At 35.3% G+C, this 22,529-nt stretch overlaps 1 long non-coding RNA gene across 1 annotated transcript; it reads left to right on the top strand.

The window, feature by feature from the left end:
• Window positions 1-10,006: 10,006 nt before the first annotated feature.
• Window positions 10,007-14,070, top strand: LOC103886223. The gene is made up of 3 exons (XR_649701.4): window positions 10,007-11,676; window positions 12,756-12,861; window positions 13,932-14,070. It is a non-coding gene; the product is annotated as an uncharacterized LOC103886223 (long non-coding RNA).
• The last annotated feature ends 8,459 nt before the right edge of the window (window positions 14,071-22,529 follow it).

Consider the following 22,529-nt stretch of genomic DNA (forward strand, 5'->3'; position numbering starts at 1 on the left):
CTATTTGTTTCTGAACCTACATTTTGGGGACTCATAACTTACTGCTGTGTACTATAGCTTGCAGTATGGGACTTCTAATTTGTATTATGTAAAACTTTATTATCTTTTCTAGATTTGAAATTCATTAGATCTTTAGTCATTTTCTGATTTATATTTGTAAATCCAGAAATGCTTCACATAATTCCTTAGCCATAGCAAATATCAAAAGTCCCATTTCCCCTTTCCTCCATTTTTACACACACACACACACACACACACACACAAACACACATACACACATATGCATATATTTTAAACATTTGCTTTTTAGACTTTAAGATCATATAGGCTGTAACATTCAATGCATTGCATTGAGAAAAATGATGATGAGTGATGGCTATTACAATATTCATGTTTAATGCACCACTTGGCAAATACTAGTAAGACATTACAAAATTCTAAAAGGCATAATTAGAGTTACAAGGTTTGCTTTTTGAATTAGCAGTTAATGCGTGGACTGTCTTTGATATTTCCAAAGCAGCTGGATGCAGCCTTATGCGAATTAACCACAAAGGGAGTTTGATTTCAGTTTTTACTATTTTAGCTTTGTTTAAAATGTATGTTTGTTTCTCCTAACCACAGTCTGTCAGGGTCGATTTCTATTAGGTACTTTGAAGCTAGGGGCAATGTTTTTTTCAGGTATGTGTAATTTATGATGCATATCATTTCCTAATAAATGTTCATTAATGTAATGGGAAGTCTTGGATTTCCTTTTTTAATTGTGAATGATGCTTTTTATCTAGTTATAAAATAATTACATATTCAGTGTAAAACTTTGGAAAGAAAAGATTTCTTTTATATACACAAAGCACCTTAAATAATAAAACCAAGATGACAACTTTTAACATTTTAATGGACCTATTTTATTTTGGGGGGTAATCTCATGTGTTTCAGAACTTTCACTACTATATATATTTTGAAAATGAAATCATTGTGTATGCTGTTTGTAATACAATTTGCATTAGGTTAATAGTATGTTGTGAATACTTTCCTATGATATTAAGTATTTGTTTACAAGATGCATAGTATTCCACTGTATGGATGTAGCACAATTTCTTTAATTACCTACTCTTAGAAGTTTAATTTATTTTTAATTTAGTTCTTAAGATACTGTTTTGAAGAATATCATCACTGAAAAATATTTGTGCATATACTGTGTAATTACCTTATTACAAAACCCCAGAAGTGAAATTTCTGGATCAAATAGACATATATATTTGATTTCAAAATGAAGATACTGATTTAAACTACTATTAACATTGCTAATCACTGATACGTGCTTAATATTTTATCTATAAAATGCATATATGATACATATATGTATTATGTATACACATATAATGTAATGTATGCATTATATATGTATATATTTAATACAATATATAATATAATATATAATATAATATAATATAGTATATATAATACATATATATTATATATGTGCATATGTATATGTATTATATATACTCATATATGTATTATATACACATATATAATATAAACATTATATTTGCATATATAATATGTACAGATTATATATGCATATATAATATATATTTTTTATACCTATAGACAAACATATTATATATATTTGTAGGCAAAGATAGAAAAAATAACATACACAATCAAATATATTAGATTCACTTGTCTACTTCTTGTTCAGAGTTACAAAATATACATTATGGTATCTTTTTTTGTACACAAATATCAGACTACCCATTTACTTTCTTCTTAAACAAGACTGATGAATCTAATTTAGCAAATAATTTTAAAAATATCAATATTCAATAAGATATTTTGAACACATTTAGGTTAATCAGTTCTGCTTTAAACTAACACAAAATTATATTTTTTTGTTTTGATGTGACTACTCTGGATATTTAATTTGTTATCAGTAATTGCTATTTGCATGTGACATTCTATTAAATAATATATGTAAAGTACTGTCTTGCAAATTTTAGGTTGACTCTTATTTACGCAAGTAACTTAAAACAAAGTCTCTGAATTACAAAGCATTTAACAAACTCAGCTGATGATCCAAATACATTAAAGGTAAAAACACAAGTAGGTTAAAAGTAAAAGTATGGCCGGGCATGGTAGCTCACTCCTCTAATCCCAGCACTTTGGGAGGCCGAGGTGGGCTGAGGCTGAGGTCAGGAGTTCAAGACAAGCCTGGCCAACATGGTGAAACCCCGTGTCTACTAAAAATACAAAAGTTAGCTGGGTGTGGTGGCACGTGCCTATAATCCCAGTTACTTAGGAGGCTGAGGCAGGAGAATCACTGGAGCTGGGAGGCGGAGGCTGCAGTGAGCCCAGATGGAGCCACTGCACTCCAGCCTGGGTGACAGAGGGAGATTCTGTCTCAAAAAAAAGAAAAGAAAAATAAAGATCAAACACAATATTTAGTAAACAAAATAGGAAACAAAACTATGTGTATGTTTTAAAAACTTTAAGTATGTTAAATGAAAGGCAGGTACATAATTTGGAACTCAATTTGTAAGAAAATATGATTATATATGCAAAACAGTTTCAAAGGAGGAACATTAAAATGTTAACATCCATGCAATAAAAAAGGGATAAGAAAATATATACCATGCTAATACTAATAAAAAGATAGTAGCTATATTATTATCAGAAAGATTAGATTTCAGGGCAAAGAATGTTAGCATAAATAAAGGATATAGCTTCATAATAATAAAGGGGTTATTTAGTCAAGAGTATACACAATCCTAAACAATCAGGCACCTAATAGCAGAGTTTCAAAAATATGCAGGAAAAATTGATAGAACTGAAAGGTAAGACAAACACATCATCAGTTATGTTCAGAGATTTCAATACCTTTCAATAATTGATAGAACAGCTAGAGAAACATCAGTAAGGATTTAGAGTGAACAATACTGACAACCAAATCGACATAATTGACATTTTTAGAACACAGCCACTTAAAACAGCAGAATACACATCATTTTCGTATGTATGTGAAACATTTACCAAGATAGACCATGTTCTGGGCCATAAAATAAGTCTTAATAAATGTAAAAATATTATCAAACCATACAAAGCATATTTTAAAATCATAGTGGAATTAGATTAGAAATCAGTAACAGAAAGGTCACTGGAAAATTCCTAAATATTTGGAAGCTAATATACTTCTAAATAACTCATGAGTAAAGTATAAATACAAAAGGAAATTAGAACGTATTTTGAGCTTAGTGAGAATTAAACACAAATATATCAAAATTTGTGAGTTACCATAAACAGTAATTAGGGATAATTTATAGTGTTAAACATATTTATTTGAAAAGATTCTCAAATCAGTTACCTCAGTTTCCATTTTAAGAAACTAGTAAGAAAAGGAGCAATTTCCTGCTATTGTGGAAGAAACAGAATACTATCAGAGTAGCAATCAGTGAGATAGAAAACAAAAACACAATAAAAAGTATGATGAAATCAAAAGCTCCTTCTTTGGAAACATCCATGAAATTGATAAATCTCCGGCCAGATTGATTAGAAAGCAAAGCAAGAAATCAGAAATTGCCCATGTACGGAATAATATAACTAAAGATTCTACACATATTAAAAAGATAATAAGAAAATATTATGAATAAATTTTTGTAAATAATTTGATAGCTTATATGCCTATGAAAGACATAAACTATTGAAGTTTGTTTAAAAAGATATAGTTGACCTAAATAGTTCTGTTAAAAAAAATGGTTTGTAGTTAAAAACCATTTTACAAAGATAATTCCAGGTCCAGATGACTTCACTGGTGAATTCTTGGCCTCTTCTAGAAAATTAAAGAAAAGAAAATACTAGAGAAAAACTATTTTTGACAGAGGTGCAAAGGTGATTCAGAAAAGTTAGTATTTTCAACAAATGGTGCTAGGAAACTACAAACCTGAATGCAAAAAAAAAAAAAAAAAAATCAATAACCTAAATGTAACACTATGAAACTTCTGGAAGAATTAACAGAAATAAACCTTTGTCAATGTGGGTAAGGCAAACATTTCTTAGATGTGGTCAAAATCATGACCAAAATCATGGTTCATGAAATAATAATTTTATAGCTTGGACTTCATAAAATTAAAACTTCTGCTTTTTGAACAACATCGTTAAACGACTAAAAGAGCAAGCACATTTTGGGAGAAAATATTTGGAAATATTCATATACCTGATAAAGGATTTGTTCCAGAATATATAAAGAAGGCTCAAAGCTTAATAATTAATAATAAGCAAATAAAAACCCTCTATAAAATGGACAAATATTTTAATGTCCCCTTTACCTAATAAGATATACAATGGGAAATAGGCATATGAAAAGATGCTTAACATCATTAGTCACTACATAAATGCAACTTAAACCAAAATGAAATACCATTAAACATTTATTAGGATGGCTGAGATGAGAAACACTGACCATACTAAGTGTTCATGAGAATGTAGAGGAAGTGGACTTTCATACTCTGCTAGTGGGGATGTAAAATAGCACAATCAATTTTTTGGAAAAGAGCCTGGCATATACCTACATACTATTCAATCGTTCTGCTGTAGACATTGACCTTCTCTCACAAAAAAAAATTGTCCATACCACAGCTTTATTTGTAACAGCCAAAATCTGGAAATAATCCAAAATTCCACAGAGGAATGGATAATTTGTAGTATATCTATGCCATGGAATACTGCTCAGGAATAAAAAAGGGATGATCTATTCTTACATGCAACAAAATAGATGATACAGAAAATAATTGTACTGAGGGAAGGAAGCCAGACTAAAACAAAAAAGAGTACATATTGTATGATTTTATTTATATAAAATTCTAGAAACTATAAACTAGTCTACTGTAGTGAAAAGCAAGTCAATGTTTATCTGGGGAAGACGAGGCAGAAACTTGAGGGAAAGGTAACAATAGGGCACGAGGAAACTTTTGGGGGCAAAGGATATGTTCATTATTTTGATGGTAGTGACAGTTTTAAGGATGTATCCATATGTCAACATCTTTCTGATGGTACACTTTTAGGTATGTGTTCTTGTTTATATCAATGTCAGTTATACTTCGATACAAAATAAAAAGAATTATGTTTATTTTGATTTGAGTATTTGCTTTAGGTATTTATCAGTCAGTAATTGTTATTTGCATTTGATGTTGTGCTGAGGCTAATTGTGCAAAGTACTATCTTATAATTTTATTTTAATCCATTTTTAATAAGTAATGCTAAAGTAAAATGTCCCTATAATGGACAATTTTGAAGACTTTAATGATCTGATATAATGAAGAAAATGATGTGAGGACATGCTTAACTTTTAGATGTCTCATTGCTGTTTGTACTTTAAATTGACATTTATTTCTTTTGGGATCTAAAAACATTTTGAATGTGAATATGTCCTGGAAAAGTGCTTGAAAGTCATTAAGATCATGCATGTATTAAACATGCATGCCTAGAATATTCTTGTGTTTGGTGAATGTATATTATGTAGGAGGGGGAAAATATCTCAAGGTTCCTATTTTGCAAATATGAAGAATGGAGTGACTCTTCAAAATATCTGTTGCCTGTAGTCCCAGCTACTCAGGAGGCTGAAGCAGTAGGAATTGCTTATGCCCCGGAGTTCAAGGATGCAGTGAGCCATGATGGAGCCATTGCACTCCAGCCTGGGGGACAGAGCAAGACCCTGTCTATATATATCTAGATGGATATCTGGAGGATGGTGAGGTATTTTTCATGAGGTATGATTACAAACTGACACATCTAGGACAATCTCTTCCGCTCTGCGCATAACAAGGGTGAGGCACTGACCAGCCTGCTGCTGTCTCTCACTTCTGACATGAAGAAAATCAAAATCCTCAGTGCCAGGCTAAGGCAGCTAGGTTAGTATGACGGGTCTCTCTTGACTATTTCTTGTATACCAGTTTAAGGTTCCTCTTGACACAAATTACCTTGATGGTTTGAGGTAAAACCTGTTTCTTCTGCCAACAACTGCAGGATCAAACACTGCAAAACTTCCGGCATGATCTGGCTGACTGGAACATCGCCTCAGCCGTTGGTGGATGCCCCTGTTTGTTAAGGTGTGATAAAAATATAGGGTTGCCTTTGTAGAGAGAAATGAAGGGCATGTTTTTTCTAAATGTGTTATTGTTCAACTGTGATAAAATTAACAATGGGTGACAACGAATGATATATTATTATTAATGGATGAGATAAAAAAGAGATAATAAAGTACGGCTGCGTCTCTGTCATTGCTTTACAGTTGGCATTTAATAATTTGCTTTATTCTGCTAACTGAATTTTGTATCTTTTCTGTGTTTACTCTGAACAAAAGCTAAATAATTTTCTTTTTTCTTTCCCTTTATTTCCTTCATTATTATTATTATTCCGTAGCCTATTCCACCTTCAGCCTTCCTTCCTTCCCTTCCTTCCTTCCTTTATTGCTTCCTCCTCTCTCTCTCTCTCTCTCTCTCCTGCTGCTGCTGCTGCTTTCTTATTTTATTTTCTTTCTTTCTTTCTTTGCTGCTGCTGCTCGCTGTGCTGGGGACGGTCTCTGTCCTCCCAGGCTCAGGTCGCAGTGGCGTAGTGCTGGCTCCTGCAATCTGTACCCTCTGAGTTGACGGTCTCGGCTCAGCCTCTATGGTGGCTGGGTTTGAAGATACATATACCATGTGCAGCTATTTTTGTATTTTTGAAGTAGGCTGAGGGTTCACCTACATGTTGGCTGGGCTGGTCTCAGAGCTCCGACTCAGGTGATCCACCTCCCTTGGTCTCCCAAAGTGTTGGGATTACAGGTGTGAGCCACCACACCTGGCCCAAGAATTTTCTTTGGATGTCATTTTGATTTGTCTATCATTGTTTTCCACAATCACATCAAGTTACTTGAAAATGTTAATCAGTCACTCATAGAAAACCTTTCCTCAGTCTCTCTTGTTTGCAATGACCTCACTTGGGATTACTTACACAATAACTGTCACACTACCCTGCTGTTGTTTTTCTTTGAAATTCTCAATAACATCTTGAGGAGCTGTGTGGTGTGATCTGAACTCCTAACTGCTGAAATGGGCTATTTTGCAGACATCCATTACAGCTCATCTTTTCATAGAAAGTGGTATTAACAGAATGCTAATGATCCTGAAACTGTTATCTGTTGTAGGTCCAGGTCTCACAGCTGAAGAAAAGGCAAGCAATGCTGGTGATTTATAAACTAAATTAGTTCTGTAACTTCTTGTTGGGGCTATGCTGTTAGGTTTCCAAAGGACGTGCTAACTTTATTATTTCAACATGAGCTCATAGTCACATTTAACTTTTCTTTTATTCAACAAATATTTCTTTCTTTTCTTTTTCTTTTCTTCTTCTTCTTCTTATTTTTTTGAGATGGAGTTTCGCTTTTGTTGCCCATGCTAGAGTGCAATGGTGTGATCTCAGCTCACTGCAACCTCCGTCTCCCAGGTTCAAGCAATTCTCCTGCCTCAGCCTCGCAAGTAGATGGGATTACAGGCATGCACCACCATGCTTGGCTGATTTTTGTATTTTTAGTGGAGACAGGGTTTCACCATGTTGGCCAGGCTTGTCTTGAACTCCTGACCTCAGGTGATCTGCCTGCCTTGGCCTCCCAAAATGCTGGGATTACAAGCGTGAGCCACCACGCCTGGCCTCAACAAATATTTCTTAATTGATGGCTTGGGTCAGGTACTAGGGCTTCAGTGGAGAATAAGGTAAAACTTTCATTTATCATAGGAAGATCATCTAGTAATCATTTTAGTCTGGACAATATCTCGCATAGTTTATCTTGTGGGTTAAATTGTATCTCCCTACACACACAAAAATTATATGTTGGGGTCCTAACCCACAGTATCTCAGAATGAGACCTTATTTGAAAATAGCATCACTGCATTATAATTTTTCTGGATAAAATATTCTTGGAGTCTAATTTGTTCTTTGAGCACTTTGAAAATGTCATTCCACTCCCTCCTGGCCTGTATGGTTTCTGTTGAGAAGTCTGTTGTCAGATGAATAGGTGTTCTTTCACATGTTATTTGCTTCTTAGTTCTTGCTGTTTTTTAGGATCTTCTCTTTGCCCTTGACTTTTGATTATTATGTGCTTTGGAATAGTCTTATTTGGGTTGAGTCTGTTAGGTGTTCTAAGACCTTTTTGTACCTGGATGTTCATGTCTTTCTCACGTTTAAGAAGTTTTCTGTTATATTATTTCTTTGCAAATGTAATTAGTTGAGATAAGATTATACTGGAGTAGGGTGGACCCTAATAAAATATGACTGTTGTACTTATAAAAAAGATGACTGGATGAAAACATAGAGACACGGAGAGAACACATAGTGATGATAATGGCAGAGATTGGAGTTATGCAGCTACAAGCCAAGGAATGCCAAAGATTGCCAGAAAACCACCAGAAGTTAGGAGGAGGCAAGGAAGGATCCCTACAAGTTGCAGAGGGATCATAACTTGGCCAACAGCTTGGGTTTTTTGTTAGCCTCCAGAACTGTGAGACAATATATTTCTGTTAAGTCATCCACTCTGCGGTATTTTGTTATGGCAGTCTTAGGAAATTGATACAACGTATGTTTAATATTTTTATTGAATTGAATTTTTGCCTCTTTGGATAATTGTTAATCTGTAGTTGTCAGTCTTCTTTGGTTACTTACTTCTTTGAGAATTTGATAAAATAAATGTAACTTCAAAAGAGAAAGTTGATGCTGAAATTCTAACCTCCTGAAGTTAGAAAGGATTTCCCAACGTCTCTGATTCAACCTTCTATTTAATGTAGTAGTTTCCCTCCATAACAAAAATGCTATATTGTGTTCCTAGCCAGAGTACTTACAAAAATGGGTGGTCATTACCTTACAGGATGGCACTTTACATTTAAATTTTAAAAACTGTAATAAATATACATAGCAAAAAGTGTATCATCTTAGTTATTTTTAAGTGTAAATTTCAGTAGTATTAAGTATATTTGCATTGTTGTGCAATCTTCAGAAATTTTTCATCTTCCAAAACTGAAACTCTAAACCTATTAAACAACAATTCCCATTTCCTATCTGAAAGCTCTGTTAGAAAGTTCTTTTTCCTAATGGAATTAAATTATCTTCCAGCTACTGAATTGAGTTAATTCTAATTCTGCCTATTGGAGTTGATCCAATTGGCATAATGCCCATTCTGTTAAAAAAAAAAACCTGTAAACTATTATTGTTATTGTTGTTGTTATTTTCTTATTTGCCTTCCAGAGATGCACAGTCTATAATATCTTCATGTTTAACCCAGCAGCAATTCCTTCTGCCTTATGTCTAATATTCTTTGGATTTTTAGTTCCTTTTTTATTTTATCCAGCTCCACAATAATTACTTGGTTGTATTTAACTCTCTTCCCATCCTGTCCTTTGGTTTTCATAAACCTCTTTCAACTTGTCCAAGATATACCACAGAGGAACACTCTGAAGACCTTCAGGATGTACCTGTAATGTTTCCAATTTGGCATTGAAAGGGAGTGAACAATCATTATTTAATGTACTTATGCCTCTGTAAACTGAACTATATAGACTGCTGCTATGCAATAAAGTCCTTTTAACAAAACCACAAATCTTTAAAAGAGCTCTAAACTAAAACATTTAAAGTGTTCTCAACCTAAACTGTGCAAGTACATAAAGATACAGTCTTAAATAGTTGCTAACTGGATAGTGAATCATCAGAAATATTGATCATCAAAAGATAAAAGTATTCATATATAAACAAATTAAAAAGTCAATTTTAGTACTGCCCCCCCGCTTTTTTTTTTTTTTTTCAAGACAGAGTCTTGCTCTGTCACCCAGACTGGAGTGCAGTGGGACAATCTCGGCTCACTGAAACCTTTGCTTTCCGGGTTCAAACAATTATCCTGCCTCAGCCTCCCAAGTAGCTAGGATTACAGGCACCCACCACCACATCTGGCTAATTTTTGTATTTTCAGTAGAGACGGGGTTTCACTATGTTGGCCAGGCTGGTCTCAAACGCCTGACCTCGTGATCCACTGACCTAGGTCTCCCAAAGTGCTGGGATTGCAGGCGTGAGCCACTGCACCCGGCCAAGCATTGCCCATTTTAACTACTTGTGACATTGGGAGAGTCACTTAAACTCCTTGAGTGTCTGTTTCCCGCTTCGTAATTCAGGAGATTTAAAGTAGTAACCCAATGTATATTTCACCCTCAAATAATCAGATACCTGGATTATTTTCAATGGTATATAATATTGTTAATAAGTAGAAAGTAATAAAATGATTATATAACTGAAATATTTACCATTACTAAGTGAAGCCAGTTAAACTAAGTTTCTAATAAACCTTCTAATAGGCCATTGCTTCATTAGTTTGAATATTGATTTATGAAAAAATTCACTGAGGCATGCAGCACGATATGGGCAAGACCAACAACAAGAGTTCTGCCTTTTCATCTTAACCTTGTGTGGACTTTACAACTGTCACTTGTATAGAACCACCAAGGCTATGCCTTTGGGAGGACTGTACTATTACATTGGACTAAACTCGGAATCATGTCAAGGTCTCTAGTATTCATGTCCTTCATAGAATTACCTTCTTTCTCTGGCTTTCTTTCCACTTTGTTCTCTTCTTATAGAATTTACTGCCTTTCTTTGCCTTGTGTTATGCACAGCTTTTGCAAGTGCCAAACTCTTTACTAGATTAGGGGCTGCAAACTATGCTTTTATTAGTTTTATATTGTCCACCACCCTTAAAACTGACTTAGCATGTAGTCACTTTGTACATAGTTTTTGAATTGAACCCATTTGGTTTTACTTATGTCTCCCAGATTAGAATGACAACTTTTGAATGTGTATGAGATTCTTGATTTGTGAGATCAAACCAAATTCAGAATGGCATTTTCAATAGCCCAAGTGGTCAGGCAAAGGTGGCTGTGATGACTAGGATGGCCTGTGGCTGCCCTCTAATCGAGGGCTTCAGTTGAGAGGTTACCACCACTTGTGGCCTTGAGCTTGACAACACCAAGGCTTTCCAAAACTCATCTTTTTCACTGTGTTTTTCTTCTAATAAGATACTATCCCAAACTTTTAATATTATTTTATGTGGTTATCAAGTTTTGGCATTTTAGTTGTAGAATGATTTTAACTTAAGAATGTAGATATCTCTGCATCTTTTTAGTAGGGATATAGGGGAAGGTATAAGATAATATTGTTCAATAGTTTTAAGTCAGAAAATGAATGAAAACAAAATGTTTTCCTGAAATTATAGGCCAATCCAGGGAATTACTCTAATAGAAATCTGGCCTAGGTCCTAAATTAAACTCCAATTAACAGATCTGCTGGTTCTTAGTTTTATGGTTCGACTGAAGAATAAGGTGATAATTTGCATGTGCTATTAAACTGAAAGAATGGCCAGACAATTAGAATGAAGAATTAGAATGTCTGAGCAGTTGCCACTACTTCTCAGAATGCACCCACGCTGAGTACCAAGCCAAGTGCCTGCAAATTACTGTGACCACAATTGAAAGCACAATTAAATTGCCTTTGAGTATTAAGAAAGCCTTGAACTGCTGTGTGTTCTCCAAATCATTAAATGGCAGATATCTTCTTGACTATTTTCACTGTCTGAAAAAGAGGAATAAATCAGAGCTACAATTATTGAGATAAAAGGTAACTCTTAACGGCTGAACTGGGTTTAAGGAAAGCACAAAAGAATCAGAGGTGCAAATTAAATTTCCATAATGATAAAAAATTTACATGATATCAAACAGTGAGATACCCTATTAGCTGATAAATAACCTCATTGCTCTGTACCTTAGTGTACCTTTCTCACATTTTATGATAATTATTTCTTGCCTGGGGACATTTGTTAAGGAAAACATTCAACACTCTCCAACAGAAAGGTCACAGATACACTTTTCTAATTAAATTTTAGGATGAATCAAATACATTCTTTGATTTGTGCTGTGTCTATAGAATTTTGATGATACGATTTGAAGTTGGTTTGTGGCAATTACAAGAATGCTAAAACAAGTCAAATAAACAGAAAGGGAATAATTGTATAATTAGTATATTTTGATGCAGCTTTTATGGGATGCATTATTAATGAAAACATCTATAAGTAGTTCTTCTTGGAAACTTTGATATATGCAAATATTAAAAATTCATAGTTCTTGGACAAGAAGACCAAAGTGCTCATTAAGCAACTTTCTAATTCTTCTTTTCTGTATCTTTGTGCCATGTCATTTCATTTCTGTCCATTTTATTCTTTAGAAAGGATAGATTCTCAATATTAAAGATATTTTCCAAAGCAAAGATGGTAATTCAGGGAAAGGGATTCATTTCTATCCTTCAATTTGTTCATCAAATGTTTTAAAGAAAGATCAATTTTACATTTAGTTTAAGATAGCTAATAGAGGCATCTTGCGCAATGAAAGAGACAAGGTACAACGTGATGCCCCAAACTACATTCTATATTATAATAATAAAAGCCATAATAAAACATTGTTCAAAGAACAATGATAATCACTGTTGTTAAAATAATAGTTAACTTTTACTGGGACTGCATGTGTCAGACATTATGCATAGATTGAAATATACATTTATCTCAGTAATAGCTTTATGAGCTCCTATTATTATCTCTGTTTTATAAATGATCAGATAAGGGTACTGTGTGTGTATGTATGCATGCATGTAGGTGCATGCATAGGATCAGGCTATTATTTTGATTACATCTTTGCATGTCCCAGCCTACAGAAAAAATGCAGCTGAGTAAGGTGATGATTCCTACCTCCACTGATTTGGAAGGATTGTTTAACAAACTTTCATGTGAAAAATTCAGATTTCAAGATACATGTAAGTGTGATTATTTTATTGAGGTTACACACACACACACATACACACACACACCTATGTGAACTGTAACCTAATTTAGATTCGCTTAGGTGAGAGAAGTAACATAAATGTATTCTGTGTGTTTGGAGTTCCCTGTATAAGATATATGATATTATTCTAATCTAATTCAGGTTATTAGAAAAGCTTGAAACACCAAAACATGCTTATTATATTACCTGTTTACTACCAGATGCTAATATTTGCTTGCATAATATTCAGATAAAATTTGATATCTTCTAGAGCTAACAATGACACGGCGGCTTTGATTCATGCCATGAAATAGTTCTGATGAAGCACTATCATGAGTTTCTTCCAGGACATCTAATAATCAACTTTATAGGTGGGGCTCAAGATAAACCTCCCGGTATTCTATTTTACACAAAAGGGAGCTGTATTGAGGAAGATCACAAAATATTTGTAAAAATAGCATATTCTTAAGGATGAGGACTTATTTTAGAAGTCTTTGGAATGCCTGAATGCAGGATAGACCAACCATCTCATCAATGAACTTAGATTTAGAAGTGAGACAGATACAAGTTGAAGTTGACTCCTAGTGAGGAACATAGAACTTGGGCTATAAATGATCAAATCTCCATGACTTAGACAATATGTGACTGCAGTGGGAAAAAGGATGGACATACAGTGCAAACCAAAGAAAAAAAGTACAGAGGAAGTCAAGCTTTCCAAAAGTAGAGTTAAATTAGAAATTTGAAGAAGACAAGGATGCAGTAAATTATGTAACAAAAACTGCAATTAAATGTAATTTATAGTGACATAAAACTAGCTCTCCATTTAGCAAAGACCAGCTGTACAAAATACCTCATAAAGCACAAGGTAGTGCTGATGCTTTGTGATGCATTCTAATTGTCTTCTGAATCCTTCTTTGGGTGCTTTAATTAACCTTTGTAACCTAATCCTCAGCCTAATCCTTAACCATAGCTGAGCTGCTACAGAATTATGGTCCTGTTCAGTGGTGGGTCACCAAATTGAATGATGTGAGTTTACTAATTCCAGGCCTTTTCTCCTTCCAGGGACTGTGGAGCAAAATGAATCATGAAGAAATTTGGTGATTCTGGAGTGTTGCACATTTTCAGTAGCTCTTAGTTCTCTTCCTCAATAATTTCCCTTTCCCCAGATAATGCATATTATTTATAAATACCTACCAGCAAAGTCAGTCTTAATAAATTTATTATATATTCATTACAAACACTTTTTAGAAAGGTTCTAACGGAATATTTGGAGGCATTTTAGGATGACATGAGACAATGCTGTATGAATGCTCATCCCTACCGTTGGAGCTGTTCAAACCTTCTTAGCTTTGTCTCTGCTTCATGGCATATGCAGTGCGTGAGGAAACAGTCAGAACTAATTAGAGTAAATCACCAATCTCTAGGTGGCATGGGCATTTTGGAGAGCCAAATTCGTAAACATTTGGAATAAGACTTTAAATTACTTTCAGAGAATAAAATTACATATATTATAAAAGCAGGTTAAGATAACTAGCATATTTATCAATTTCCATTTCATTTTTCTCCTGAATGTACTTTTGAACATCAGCTAGTACTGAAAATTTATTTTCATTACATCTTGGTATTGGTAACTTCATGATAGAAATATCAAAAACCTGGTGATGTATATAATTGATATCTTGTTAAGTAAAAGGAGAGTCATGTGTGTCTCATTTTGGCTAGTACATGCTTAATACATGGCTAGGGTCGACTTTCCAGTTTCTGCATGTGACTAAACTGCGCCTCACTGCCAAGCATGATCCTTCATGTTCTTTTCCTGTCTGCCAGCTTGATGTTCACATCCAGTTTAAGGTGTAGTTACGTACAGAGTATCTGTCATTATGGGTTCCAAAATTATTAAGCAGAGCAAAACTCTACTACCTGAAATGACATTGGAGTGTTAATGTGAGTTAGGAATAAATTATTGTATATTAAACTACGGAAGTGAAGTTTTGTAAAGCAGCTAGTATTACCTTAACTAACATGGAAGGTGATATAAGCATGATAAAGTACAATTAAATTTTAAAATAAACAGGGGAGGAATGTAAGAATGCATTTTTAAAAGTAATGAAAACATTAAGAAATAAATACATAGAGCAAACAATGATGTTAAATAAAGAATTAATGGCCAGGCGCGGTGGCTCACGAATGTATTCCCAGCACTTTGGGAGGCCAAGGCAGGTGGGTCGCTTGAGGTCAGGAGTTCGAGACTAGTCTGGCCAACATGGCAAAACCCTGTCTCTACTAAAAATACAAAAATTAGCCCGGCATGATGGCATGTGCCTGTAATCCCAACTACTTGGGAGGCTGAGGAAGGAGAACTGCATGAACCCGGGAGGCAGAGGTTGTAATGACCTGAGATCAGGCCACTGCACTCTAGCCTGGGTGACAGGGTAAGACTCTGTCTCAAAAAAGAAAAAAAGAAAATAAAAAAACATAAAATAGATGGAAGAAATAAAATGAAGTATATTGCAAATATGAAGGGATTGATGATTTTCAATAAAAGGCAGGCTGCTATATAGCATTCAAACAAAACCTAGCTGTATGCTATTTACAAGAAATCAACTACAAAAATGTTGAAGAATGATTAACAATAAAGAAGTCCTGACAGATACACAGTAGTGGAAGCAGGGGTGGCAATATTAATGACAAGATTAAATTTAAGAGCAGTAAACAAGATGAAAAAGAACAAAGAATAACACCAAAAAAATTTATTTTGTTGTGTTTTTAGACTGATTCTCACTCTGTTGCCCAGGTTGGAGTGCAGTGGTGCAATCTGGGCTCATTGCAACTTTTGCCTCCCGGGCTCAAGCAATTCTCCTGCCTCAACCTCCCAAGTAGCTGGGATTACAGGCACCTGCCACCATGCCCAGGTACTTTTTTGTATTTTTAGTAGAGATGGGCTTTCACCATGTTGGCCAGGCTGGTGTCAAACTCCTGACATTAGGCGATCCACCCACCTTGGCTTCCCAAAGTGCTGGGATTACAGGCGTGAGTCACCATGCTTGGCCCCAAAAAACATATTTTTAAACAAGATGCAATAGTAATAAATTAGTATGAAATGTACTTGGCTGCGAAGAAAACCTTTCCATTTTTTTTAAGTGTGCAATTTTACCATCTTATTCTCTACTAATAAGTCAATATAATTGAAATAATTGATGATAAACTGATCGAAATACTTTAAGTACTTAAAGTTAGAAAACACAGGCCTAAATAACCCTTGTAGCAATGAGGAAACTGAAAAAAGAAACTGTGAACCGTGCAAAAAACAATAAAAAGGAAACTACTTCATATATGTGGAATCTAGAGAAAGCTGAAAGCAAAGGGTACTCTATAGCCAAAAGGCTTCTTAAAGAAGAGAGAAAACAAATAGAGAAATCAATGACTCATCTTAAGAATTAAAAATAAGAAATGCACTGACTAGGGATTGAAATCATATTGTGTAAATTCCATGACTATAGAGATTTAGTCCATTTCTTTAGATTTGTAATCTCAGCTCTCAGAAGAGTGCCTAGTTTATAAGAGGCCTTTAGGAAATATGTGTTGAATAAGCAAAGTATAGGAATCTCAATAATAAATACAGCTGCAATTCACTGAGCATTTACCATGGACTAGTCACTGTGCTTAACATGAATTATTTCGTTCATTCAGCAATCCCATAAAGGTATCACACTTTTATATCTGAGAAGATGGAAGCTTAAAGAGGTTAAATGAAAATTGCCTATTCCAGACAAGCTAGTAAGTATTAGGGCTGGGACTGGAACCCATGGGAACCCACGTATGTTTTACTTTAAACAAATCATAAACAAAATAACCGTTTTACTTAGAAATAACAGAACTTGAATAACCTTGCAAAGAGAGAATTACATTTTTCTTACAACTGGGGAAAATCAAATTTTAACATGTCCAGCCACGTGCAATTATGAAGCTACAAAAGTCCAGGTGTCTCATCAAGATAGGCTGAGCTTAGCTATATGCTGAATTATTATACAATCCCTCTGTGAGGAGCAGTGGGTTAATTAACAAACTTATTTGGTGGACTATATTAGTTTCCTGTGGCTGCTATAACAAAATCCCTGCAAACTGCTGGCTTAAAACAACAGAGATGTATCCTCACAGTTCAGGATGCCGGAAGTCAGAAATCATAGTCGGCAGGGGTTCTTTCAGCCCGAAGTCTCTAGGGGAGATTCCATTTCCATGTTGCCTTCTCTTGTGTGTGTGTATGTGTTAGCTCCTTTTGTTTCTCTGTGTTTTGTGTTAGCTCCTTTTTTTCTCTGTGTGTTTTTTTGTTTTGTTTTTGACAGAGTTTCGCTCTTGTTGCCTAGGCTGGCAACCTCCGTCTCCTGCGTTCAAGCGATTCTCCTGCCTCAGTCTCCCGAATAGCTGGGACTACAGGTGCCGGTCACCACGCCCAGCTAATGTTTTGTATTGTTAGTAGAGATGGGGTTTTGCCATGTTGGCCAGGCTGGTCTTGAACTCCTGACCTCAGGTGATCCACCTGCCTCGGCCTCCCAAAGTGCTGGGATTACAGGCGTGAGCCACAGTGCCCAGTCTGCTTCTCTTTTAAAAAGACATTTGTTATGGCATTTAGGGCCTCCCTGGATAATCCAAGGCAATCACCTCATCTCAAGATCTTTAACTTAATTACATCTGCAAAGACCCTTTATCCAAATAAGGTAACATTTACAGGTTCTTGGGATTAGAATCTCATATCTTTGGTTGACTATTATTCAATTTACTGCAAGGACTTACCAGGAGAGAGCTACAGGCTTTGTGGAGGAAGCAGGAGCATATCAATTTGAATAGTGCAGATAAAACCTGAGAAAATAGGGGAATCATTTGGACTCAGGTTTATATAGGATTTTTGATAGAAAAGTTGAGCAGGGATCTGGTGTTAGCAATGGCTAAAATAAATTTTGGGACAATGAGGAGGCCTTTTGGGTAGAATCTGGTAAGTATTACTTAGGAAAGTCAGTATTCATGTATTTTTAAATGATTATTATCAAGTTATTTTTTAAAAACTGGCTGTGCTTAAATTGCTAAATGCAGGGCTTCATTCTCCAATAAATTCCCGTTCTCTGGCAGATGTGAAAGTAGCAGTTCAGAAATCCCAAATGTTCCTCCATATGCACATTGAGGTAGCCATTTGTCTCTCTATAGTAGAGCTCAAAACACATATTATTAATAAGGAGTCTCTAAGATTTGCAAGAGTGGAATGTGATCCAAACTTACAAAATACCTTTAGGAAAATTGGAATAACATCTAGGGATTTGAGAACTAGAGCCTCTGTTCTTGAAAGATTATCAATCTTCACTGATGCTGCTTTATTCTAAATATAAATCCTCATTTACCCAAGTTCTTTGCCCAATGATTTCAGCTCAGTCCTATGTCTCACTGCAGCTGAGCACTTGGGGCTTAGGGTGACTTGGGTAACTTTATTTTTGCAAAAGGTGTATTTACTCTGCTGGGGGATATCATCATTTTTCTTCATTCTCCCTGACACTTTGTCCATTATATTCTGAGTTTGCCCACAGGATAGAAATAAATAGCTCAGTCTTCTTTAAAAACAAAGTACGAATTGAATAAATTTAGAAGCTGCTTGGTGTTCCAGATGCTGATCGAAGAGTGTCTTGCTTCAACTTATTCAGTCTGCCTTTATTCCTAAAGGAGAATGTCTATTTATTTTGGTTTATGGAAAGAGCTCTTGGCATCATGGATAGAGCCAGCATAATTATGAGTAATAGTTGGGCGTAACTAAAGCCTAGTAAAGACAGTATTGAAAATCTGATTTAACATTTCTGTTTTAGAAGGTAAAAACAAAAGCCCTAGAACAGGAAAATTATATTTGTAACTGAGCACTTTAATGTTTAAAAAACCTACTCTCGTGTAAATTAATTATATATGTGTGTTTCTGCGTATAGTCTCGGTGTAGACAGGTCTTCAGCATTTTCCTGTTTTGTTTCATGGGGGAATCATAATTCTCAGGAAAATGGTCCTCAGCCACCCGTCAAGATGGAGGATTATTTCATAGCAGCAATTTCACAGGGAAACCTTTTTGGTCTACAAGGATCAGAGTACTCTTACAGGAAGTGAAATTCAAGAGTGCTCTTCAAAGCACCTTCTAGTCTTTCTTATCCCTCCTTAGCTTCTGAAGAATGTTAAGGACCCTGCTGCTTCTTTGAATTTTCCCAAAATGTGCTCCTGACCTTGAGGCTTGGGTGTCACCTGGGTTCCATCAGTCAGGTAGTAAAGAAGTTGATCAGAAAGAGAAAACTAATATCCTAGCTCTCCTCTGACTAGGATATGTACTTGGACATTTATGTACTTGGACATTTCCTGCTGTCCTGGGCTACTATCTAACAGCCGTAGGCATGATCTGAAAATAAAAAATAAATAAAATGAATAAAAATAGATAGCTGCAGATTTGGGTGAAAGAAATTTTGGAATATAAACAATACCTCAACATAAACACATTCAATTAGGGTTTTATAAGTCAATTCCAGATTTCCATCTGTGTGGTAGGCCAAATTCTAAAATAGCTCCCAAGATTGCTGGCCTCTGGAGTTCACACACCTTCTTCCAGTTAATCAATCAAGCACTCATCTAGGTGCTATGAATGGGTTTTGAAGATATAATTAAGGTTTACTTTAAGAAAGGGAGACCATCTGGGTGAATTTAACTTAATTACATGAGCCCTTTAAATCTGAGCCTGAAGGTCAGAGATACAGAAGTCATGGAGATTTGAAACTAGGGAGGGATTTGATGTGAGGGAGATTTTTTTCACAGATTGCGTTGAGGATAGAAGGGTCTATGCAGCAAATAATGTAGGCAGTGTTTAGGAGTGAGATCAACTCCTGGCTAACAGCCAGCCAGGAGAAAGGGCCTCAGTCCTATAGCACAAGGAACTGAGTTCTGCCAATGAACTCAGTGAGCTTGGAAGCAGATTTTTCTTGAGCCTCCAGGCAAGAAGTCAGCCTTGAAGACACCTTAATCTTAGTCTTCTGACACATTGAGCAGAGAATTCAATGTCGTCACTTCTGACTCACAGAAGTGTGAACTAATAGGTGTTATTTTAAGCTCCCTAAATTCATGGTAATTTCCTATACAGCAATGGATAACGAACACATTTGCTTTTCTCTGAGGTTGCATGTAAGTTCTAATAGGCTAATGTAGCGTTAAGGTGTCAGGAGGGGAGAGAGTTCAGAAGATGACACAAGATACTCAGAGGCAGTCAGTCCAAGTTGCAAACCCACTGCTGCATCGTCTACTCCTCCATCTCTCTCTGATCAGTAGGCTTTCCACACTGGTCTCTGTTGTATATTCTCCCTATTTTCCAGTTATATTGGCCCATGCTGGTATCTGCTGCTGTCCTCACCACCTCCCTCTTTAGGATGATCCCTCGGGCACCTTCTCTGTGAGGCTGTCTTCAGGAGCGAATTCCTGAAATCCTTGTGCAGGCATTTCCAAACAATTGTTCCTCACCATTCTGGACGTAGAATTTTTCTACAAGGATGGAAAAATTCCTAGAGCTTTCTTGGTGAAAAAATTGTTTTCTGTGCTCTCAAAACTCCAGACGTCTTTGGGGTTCTCTCATTTTTAGCTCTAAATTTCTCTAACCTAATATACTAGATGTTTGAGTTAGGAGAAGGACAGGGTATAGATTCCCTCCTTTAGGGATTGACATCGACATAAAATTTTGTGGCTTCCCTTCTCAGCACTTTGCAGGAAAACTTTATATCCATTGAACAGAAACGTGTGTGCATAACAATGATATGGTTAGGCTCTGTGTCCCCACCAAAATCTCATCTTGAATTGTAATCCTCACAATTCCCATTTGTCAAGAAAGAGACCAGGTGGAGGTAATTGAATCATGGGGGTGGCTTCTCATGCTGTTCTGATAGCGAGTGAATTCTCGTGAGATCTGATGGTTTTATAAGGGGCTTTTCTCCCTCTGCTTAGCACTTCTCCGTCTTGCTGCCTTGTGAAGAAGGTACCGTGCTTTCTCTTTCTGCCATGATTGTAAGTTTCCTGCGGCCTCTCCAGTCATGTTGAACTGTGAGCCAATTAAACCTCTTTCCCTTATAAATTATCCAGTCTCAGGCAGTTCTTTATAGCAGTAGGAAAACAGACTAATAAAGCAAGAATTCTTTCAGTTATATTTGGCTCATACCTAGGCATTGGCCTATTAAATTGAGACCCAATTATTTGACTCTTCATGTCTGGTTTTGCTGTGACAACTCTGTACTAAGGTAATGAGTGCTGCATAAGGGTGATGGGATATAGAACTATAGGGAAGAGAGAAACAAATCAACTAATGCTTCAGATATTTCCTTACCACCCACACGTTTTTAGAGTAACTCAAGAAAGGTGGAGCTATTTAAAGAGGCATGATTGTCTAGTTCTCAATTAAAATTAAGAATAATGACTGAGGAACCAGAAGTATTCTCTCTGAAATAGGGCATTTAAAATAAAATAGTTTTAGAAAGGTAAAGAATGAGTTTAATTAGTGTGCTGTTACATATTTTTCATATTTGATTATTTTCAAATATGTAATTTGAAAATATTAAGATTTTTCAGATAGTGATCCAACATTTAATTTTTGAAAGTATACTTAATAAAAATATAGGTTTGGAAAATTCTGAGGAAATTGGCCCAAATGTTCTGATTTTTGGTATATTGGGTTCTATAATTTTATCTAACCTCAAAGAATATTTTTATGAAATAGTATTGTTTAACAAGGTAATTCAAGGATTTGTAAAACAATAAAAAAATATTAAGACTCTCAGGGGACTTAATTGTTTTAATTTTCAACTCTCAATGACAGACTGTGTATACCTAACAACCTTGTTTATAAGACATTTATTTATTAAGTTCCTGCCTGTGTTGCAAGTCAGTGGAACTTTATGTTTAGTTCAAAGACTTATCATTTATTTATAAATCTAAATGTTTTATATTTGGATCTTAAAAATTTGTCTTTAAGACGGTAAACTAGTTGATGAAGAACATTTTTACATTTCTAATTTGAAAATTTGCTTTGTGTTAATGTAATGTTTTCAAGAAAATTGATGTAGGGAAGGGAACATGTTGATACTGCTGAAACAGATGTTTTTAACTATTGCAAAGTTGATGATAGCTCAAGGTTAACTGCTTTCATAAGTTTACATTACATACAAAGGACAATTGATAAATGTTATAATTTACTAATTAAAGGTATGATTTCTATAAATGATAAGGGATAATATTTGTGAGTAGCAAGTATTAGGAATGCCATTTTATTCAAGTTTTGGTCAGTAATAACTGGGGGAAATTCAGGTTAAACATATCAGATATGCCATTGGAAATGAAGCAGTTGGTTTAGTGTACTGCTACTTACTTGTCTGGGTGTTTTATGCTATTTGGTAGTGGTTTAGCAGACATCAGGGTGTACAGGAAAAACATGGGTCTAGAAATTAGGAAAAATGTATTCATATTCTTAACATTGCAAATACTAGCAACCCAGCCTGTATAGGTTAAGCAAACAGTGAAGCACAAGGAGCTTCAGCTGCAGACAGTTTCTACTGATGTCAACATTTATTCTCTTCCCGTTTCCCTCTCCACTTTATCTCAGCTAACTTTTGATCT

Source organism: Papio anubis, chromosome 7 (assembly GCF_008728515.1).
Source record: "Papio anubis isolate 15944 chromosome 7, Panubis1.0, whole genome shotgun sequence".
Classification (NCBI taxonomy): Eukaryota; Metazoa; Chordata; class Mammalia; order Primates; family Cercopithecidae; genus Papio; species Papio anubis.